This window comes from Pyxicephalus adspersus, chromosome Z, assembly GCF_032062135.1.
Source record: "Pyxicephalus adspersus chromosome Z, UCB_Pads_2.0, whole genome shotgun sequence".
NCBI lineage: Eukaryota > Metazoa > Chordata > Amphibia > Anura > Pyxicephalidae > Pyxicephalus > Pyxicephalus adspersus.
The window spans coordinates 34,190,279-34,198,329 of record NC_092871.1 but is presented as its reverse complement, the minus strand read 5'-3'; positions in this window follow the sequence as shown (position 1 = coordinate 34,198,329).

Genomic DNA, 8,051 nt, shown 5'->3' with positions numbered 1-8,051 from the left:
AAAAGCAGTTTATGTTATTCAATTCAGTAAAGATTCTGTGTTAACCTTTGTAGTGCCAGTTTTTTTATTTTTTCTTCCATTTTTTTCATACATTTGGTTGGATGGGGGACCCGTATTGTGCTTTTGATAAGTCAGAATACATTTTTTGATACTCTTTCAGTTGATTGGCTTGCAATTTTAGCTGGAGAGGTCAGCATTGCATAAGTAAGCTGGGAAATCAAGTCCAAAATGACATCTTTTGATTGTATTGCAATCACTTTTTGAAACAGAATGGCTTTAGAGAACTACCATAAAAAATTATGCTTTGAAGAACTTTGAAGAATAAAAAAGGCAGTTCACTGCCTACCTATAGATTTTTTTCTGTAAGCCCTCCATTGTTTTGATATCCACTATTCTATTCAAAGGAGATTGAAGTGTGAATGGAAGCCCTATTTATAACTTTCCTAAATGTACTATTTTTAATGCCATCCCACTGAACAAATGTAGGGGATCCAACAGAGACAGGAGGACAAATTGTTTGTTTTATTATTTGTTCCTCCAATATACCGTATGTCATAATTTATCATGAAGGAAAAATGCAAAATAAAGACTTTCTCAAGGTTGGATTGGCTTCCCTGTTTCTTGCCTGCTATCCTCTAGAAATAAAAGCTATACATTTTTGGATGTTTCCAGGCTGTGCTTTATGGGATAGCTTGGTCTTGAGCAAAAAAGCTGAATACATATGTGCAGGATCAACATGATGAGTTAAAAGCAGTAGTATTTTGCTTCCCAGATTGAATATTCTGAGGACTATCCCAGAGAGACATCAGAGGTGGTCTCAGGAGTGTAGTGCAAAAACTCAGGATTTACCTAGTGTTGGGCAGATTTTTGTTTGAGATGTTTGTTTTTTAAAGACAGCAGTATACGTGAGCTGGAAACATTGTAGTTCAGTTGATGAATCCAGACATTGGATGTACCTTAGGATTATGTTAAAAACAGTCATGTAACTTTGTATGGTCATGCCACTTTATGGTTTCATCTGGAATACCGCAGTCATCTGAAAAGGAACAGAAATTTATGTGGACAATTAGCCCAGATCTCAGTAGTATATGACAGTGTGCATTTAGAATGGCCTCTCAACACAGGTATAAGTGGAACAAAGTGGCAAACAATTGAAACACAGATCATCTAGTCATAAAACCTCTAAACAGTGTTGTATGACACCTTCTACAGGTATGATCTCTGTATGTTTGTTCAACGTTATATTTCATTTTCAGAAGTAAGGGCAGGTTCAGACCTTCAGCAGGATCAAGTAATGCTGCACAGCTCCCAGGAGCTAGCACACTTAGTTCTCAGCACTTCACTGGCATGAGGAAACAGTAACCACACCGCAACCTTGCCTCCAGTCTGAACAAAGCCTTAATGTGTTGTCATAAATCCTGCACCACTTATTGCTGTACTGTAACGAGAGACTTATGTCAGTGCCTAAAAGGCACAAACAGCATACTTTTTTCATTACTGTTTAGAGCAGTATGGGGGTCCACAGGATAGACCGGACAGACCACTCATCTGAGTTAATGTTTGGAAGAGAGGCAATACAACTGATGTGTGCTCCTTTAAAGTAAACTAAACAACCTGTTCCAATAGCAATGGAAAAACAAATATAGAAGTTGTACAATCATAGTGCTAGTATCTAAGTGCATATCACACCCCATGATTTTTACCATCATAACTACGATTTAAATATTCTGGTATGCTACACCTTGTAAAATGTCTGTACTTGCTATACTTTCCAATTTAGTAAGGAAATTCAGTAATGACTTGCAAGTTGGAAGAGTCAGGCTGGCAATTTTTTAATGAATTTCTATGTATAGGGCAAGTGTGACAAAGATTTTGATTTTGTATACACCCTAAAATGCAGAGCGGTGTGCCATTTGAGAAGTTATTTTTAGTTAGTATGTTGGCAAAAAAAAGTTCTTGTGCATATAAAGAATCTGCAAAAAATGCCCATTAGAACATTTACTGAAAGTCTTCACTAACAACCTAAAAGCCTCTACTCATATGATTGTGATTTTAATCATAACTGATAGCAAGGTTCAGCTATGCTGTCCATTTCAGACCTTTCTTTCCACATCACTTAACTCATTGAAAGTGACGGGCCCTGTGTTACTGATGAAAAGTCCTGAAAGGGTCATGTAAGTTTTCATTTAGAGGTTAGATCACATAGACAGGCCCTGCTGTATTGTCTTTTTTATAAAGTTATACATGGGGTCAAAAGAGTAGTAACAGTGTGTCCATCACAGACAACAAGAAAAATATAGGGCTCTTTAAAAAAGATGTTTTATTTTACTAAATATTTTTGTACACTATGTACAAATGTTATTTGTTTTTTGTTTTTTTGTTTATATGATATTCCACAGAACTGTCTGATTTGCCTAGGAAGAGATCCAAGGGATTGCTGGTGTAACATATTGACCAATGGTTAGCACTCACACCTTGTTGAATCTCAGTTTTCCCTGTGTTTGTGTGGGTTTCTGTTCACATTCCAAAAACGTACTGATAACATATTTGGCTTCTCTCCAAAAATCAGCCCTGGACTAAGTTACAATCTAAAAGACAGTCAATGACAAAACTGTGGACTATGGCAAAGTATAGTGCAATATAAATAGATGATAATAATAATCTGTAGTAAGAATTTAACATAGAGGAGAGCACGTAAGGTTACTATGGTTTGACGAATCTTGCTTTTCTGTTTTTCCAGATCTTCTTTTGTAGGTTTTGTTTGATTATGATTCATTTGAATGGTTTTACACGGGTTTTAGGTTGGCATTTTCACAATTAATTTGTTTTAAATGGTTTGCCTTGACTGATAGATTTTTTTGCTTGTTTAGATTCTGTTTTCTTATTATTAATTTTTTTTAGGATCTGGCACTGTCTAATGCATGAAATGTATTTTACTTTTCATGACTTTTTGCAGCACATGCTAGTTGACTGGTTTTCAAGGTGCTTCTTTAGCTTTTACACTTCCAGAGTCATTTACTTTAAAAAGACTCAGAAAATGCTGAAGCCACAGACAGCTGCCTGTCACAAAATTAAGTGAAAAGAATTGACTAAATATTTTTATTACCACTTTCTTCAAAGGAAAAGACTGCAATTAAGGCATCCATTGCATTTCAATAACTGTATACAATGAGCCAGATATTGCCAGTCTTCTATCCACAAAGCTCTTTTTCATACAAGATTCTGTTCTTAGATATGTACCTGTGTCCTCTACTAAACTTATGTTTTTAAACTTGTGTCTGTATCTGAGCTGATCTGAGCTGCTCTGTAGTGTGTACCCATGCTTGAGCTGCTCTGTGCACTGCTCTTGTGCCTGTGATGTTTTGTATGATTTAGTACTGACAAAATGTGGTAAATGGGCACAACTGACAAGTGAACCCATCTTTTGGCCAAATGATGGCATGTCAATTGTTTGTTATCTGTTAATGCTGATGTCTTGACAAATCATCCTATTTGGATATTATACTTATAATATTATACTTACTAAATATAATCAAGTAAATTGAGATTTTTTCTGGCCTGAAAGTGCAATTAAAATCTAAATTTATACTCACGTGACACCTGATGACGTACTGGAACTGGAATTGTCTCTAGTTTTGACAAGTAGGAGCTGTTAAACACAACACACATTACATGAAAGACACAGTGCCATCTACTGGTGGCCAACAATAATGCACATTAGATCATATTTAAATAGCAAGCGACTCATGAAAAGTTCAGCTCAAAAGCTCAAAAGTTCAAAATACTCTATCCTGTAAAAAGGGGAAAAAAGATAAACAGACTGAGCCCATGTGATTTTTTTCCCCCTTTAAAATTTTTTTTTTATAAATAACACACCAAGTATGTAGTTTATCCTAATGTTTATATTGGCTTTTTTGTTAATACTGTTTTAAATGATAGAAATGATGGTCACATTTCGTGCCCTATGTTAACACTTGAGTCAATGTATCTTTCCTGTTTTTTAGCTAAAAGTATGAACCTCAGTTTATAATTGGATCAGTTTATATTTTAGTATATATGGTGAATGCATTGAGTTTTTACCATGTAATTGGCTTTATTAAAAAGTGCCCTTTGCAAAATATCATACATGCATACCTCCCACCAAGTGGTCTGAATAATCCATTTATGCAGTTCCAGATAAGAACTGTTTATGTGCACAACACTTGACTGGTAAAAAAAAAAAAAGAAATGCAGCACACAGAGAACATTAGATTTGCTTTTAATATCATCAGACACATTAGCTGTATACTCTGAAGGTATACATACTGTATGTTACACTAACAATAGACATGCTGACATGTAAGGCTTCTCCACCTCCCCTTGTAGCTTAATAGGGTTTGATGGATGACAAAGTGGCCAGCTACTTTATCAGCCATGATCCTTGTCTGGCTCCTTCTGTCTCACATTGATGTGTTTACAAATGGAGTCTGCATAAGAATCTCAGCAATGGGAGCTAATGATTTGCATTAGGGAAGAATGTGTTTAAAGTTGATTAGACACCACTGCATTGCATATATACCTTCTTCCTATGATGGTGCCTGACACCTGGCATGTCTCCTGTTGATATCTCTGTTGCTTTTATGTTGACCCAAATGTGCCTGCTAGACTTGAAGAATAATCACTGATGTGCCTCATTTAGCAAATGCACTGCTAGCATTGCAGGATGAAACAGTGTTTGATCAGCTGATCAGTGCTATCACATTGCAAATAATTCTAGATTATGATTATTAATTATATTTCTACCTTCATGTTTTTATATTAGAACACCCTTTCTTTGCTAGAGGGGTTGGGAACATGGTGATTTGCATGTGATATTAAAGATCGCCATTGAACTCTTTGCCTGCAGGCAATTTTCAGGAAACATTGTAGTGCATATAAAATAGTCTACATTACCATAAAAACATAAAAAAATGCTATTTTCTCATTAAGCTTAATTAAACTAATCAGTGCTACATATATCTGTAAAGTAATTATTCCATAACCTTAGTTTCTTATAAATTGTCAGCAATTTATTTATTTTCATGTACAGATTGAGCATTTTAGGGTATAGTATACCATTATATTATATGTGTTAACCATGTTTTTAAATATGGACAAAAAGAATATTATCAAAACTTTAAATGAGCCACTAAATATGACAATTTTGATATAATGGAGAAGAATTGGAAAGCTCAAAGTTCATTTTTAATGTAGTAAAGTGTTGTGCTTATACAAAGAGCCTGTTTGTATACATTGTTAGTATACCATGAAGGTAAGATCAAGTTGGTTTGCTGCTGACAGAAATAGCGGGATGACAACTTATCTTACACATATGGGAACTTTATCATTCTGAATGGCATTGCATTCCCATGTATGAGTGTTTGTACACATTAGGTGTCTGAAAGGATCTGCAGGTTTCTTGGCTCTATTCCTCTCAGATCTCTCACCATCCCAATGTCTCTCATTGCATCAGAACAGGCGCCTGGGAAGAATTGGTCAACGACGCATACACTCGTATGGTATCAAGCAATCTTCAACTTTATTGTAACAAACATCTAGTTTTTATAACATAACAATATATCCTAGCGCATACTCATTCATTAGAATAGATAGATACTAGTGTATCTATTCTAGATTGAAATTAATTAGCTATATAATTTCAGACACGTACAAAACACCTTGTTATTCATAAACAATCGACCTTATCTGAGTTGGCAGAATTAACAAGGACACTGGTCTTGGCAGAACATCAGGTTTATAGAATCTAAACAACCAAGGAATATATTCATAACTAAGCTAGAATCTGAAACAAAATGGAGTGTCTCAGGCAACAAAATGGAGTGTCTCAGACCCTTTCAATCCCCTCTTAAGTCATGAATATGACCTCTTATAATTCATCCGTAGGTACTCAATGTACTCATGTCCAACGTCCCTTGGTCTAGGACAGAACGCCTGAAATACTTGCAATAAAGAGGGAATACACTGAATACAGCAACACAGTAAGATTAGACAGACGATTATAATAATTCCATACATAAAGAGCGTTTTCAACCAGATAATATTAGGTAACCAACTCAGAAACCAATCCCACCATGAGGATGATCTCACATCTTGTTTAATACCATGCATAATTTCTTGCAATGCCTGCATTTCTTCCTCTATGGACTTTGAATGATCTGATAGGTTGAAACAACACATACCCTTAAAACTCTGGCATCCTAGATTATTCTTAAGCAATAGATAATCTACAGCAAATCTATTCTCTGACACTGCTCCTCTCAAACCTTGCAAATCTAACACTATATCGACTAGAGCAGTGGAGATATGATTCAGAGATTTTGCTAAATCACATGCAATAGAATTTATAGTACGAGCACAATATATGTAGCCAAACCTGGGACTCCTACAATAGATGCTCCCAGACCAATATACTCAAAGCACTTAATAGAGGCAACCCAGAGGTACAATCAGAAGACAATTGTTTAGCAATTGATCTTTTCCCTCTCCAATTATTCCTTGTAGGTTTCTCCCTTGGGAGTGCTACTGTAAGTCTAGAAAAGGCACAAGGACCTCCAGTAACATTACCAGGGATATAATTGAAAGTAACATTACCACAGGATAGGAACAACCCAGTAGGTAATCCAATATCCTCATTTACACCAGGCACTGGATGGGTGGCATTACAACTCATAATATTAGTAACATTAAGTAGTGGTACCTTCATGCCTATACCATTATACTTTCCAGTACTATTATATATATATTGCAAATATGCTTTGACATTAGCGTATCCAACATTATTACCTGGAGAGCCATTCATCCAATGGAGGCTGAGGCACATCCGACCAAAACTAAAACAATTATGGGCTGCTGTGACATTACCAGTGCTTACCATAATCTTATCCTTTGGCTTCCGGATATAACATTCCCCACAATAGTAGTATATGGGGGAGGGTAATGTGAATTCAGGATACTGTTGTCTGCTATACCACAATTGTGCTATTATGCTCTGTGGAGTGTGGAGTGGCAACTGCTATTAAACATGTGTGTGTAATATGTCTTAGGTTAAGAGGGTTCTGCAAACACATAGAACTAACATTTAGAGCTCTCATTAGTTTCACAATACTATTATCTCCCAAATGGACTGATACTTCAGCCTCAATTGTCCTTTTTACTCTTGACCTGTTCCTCTGTGTGCCACACAGAAAAGGTATCTCTTCAGGGTGATAGATGCATGTAGTTTTAAGCCATATAGGCAGGAACACACACAAGTTACCAATTGTCAATAGACAAAGCACTCTCCCAGAATCCTGATAGTTCAACATCTTCAGCCTGTGATAAGGCACTCTTCAGGGATTTCACACCTGCTTCACCCTCTTTGTCTCTGCTTGATACCAGAGAAGGAACCTCCGGAACCCTTTTTACTCTGCTAGCGTGAATCCAGGGCGCTGGACTATCACTACATCCCCTGGTTGGAAAGGATGCGTAGGTTCCTGTGAAGAGAAAGGAAAGGCACGAGCAACATCTTTTTCAACTTGATATAAAATTTCTACAAGTTTTCTCACATATTCTGCCTGTACTACTTCTAGATCCCCTTTTTCTTTCACGGGGGCTTTTGGACCCCAAAGAGTAGGGAAGGGTATTCCCATTAGGACCTCAAATAGTGAGTAGCCAGTATTCTTATTAGGCTGCATCCTAATTTCTGCTAGGGCTACAGGCAAAAACTTTTTCCAAATTATAAACGTACCTCCAGTAATTTTCCTTAGTTTTTCCTTAATTGTTCTATTCATCCTTTCTACTACCCCTGAACTTTGAGGGTGGTAAGTTAAGGTGCGTACACACTTCCAATTTTTATCGTTCCAATCGAACGACGAACGATCGATTGGGCAATAAATCGTTCGTAAAAAAGTAACCAACGACGCCGACGAACGAGGAAAGTCGCTGGAAACGAACGACCGGACCGGCGGATCGGATTGGACGACGATCGTTGAACATCGTTCGTGTGTACGGTCGTTCGTTGATCGTCCATGTTC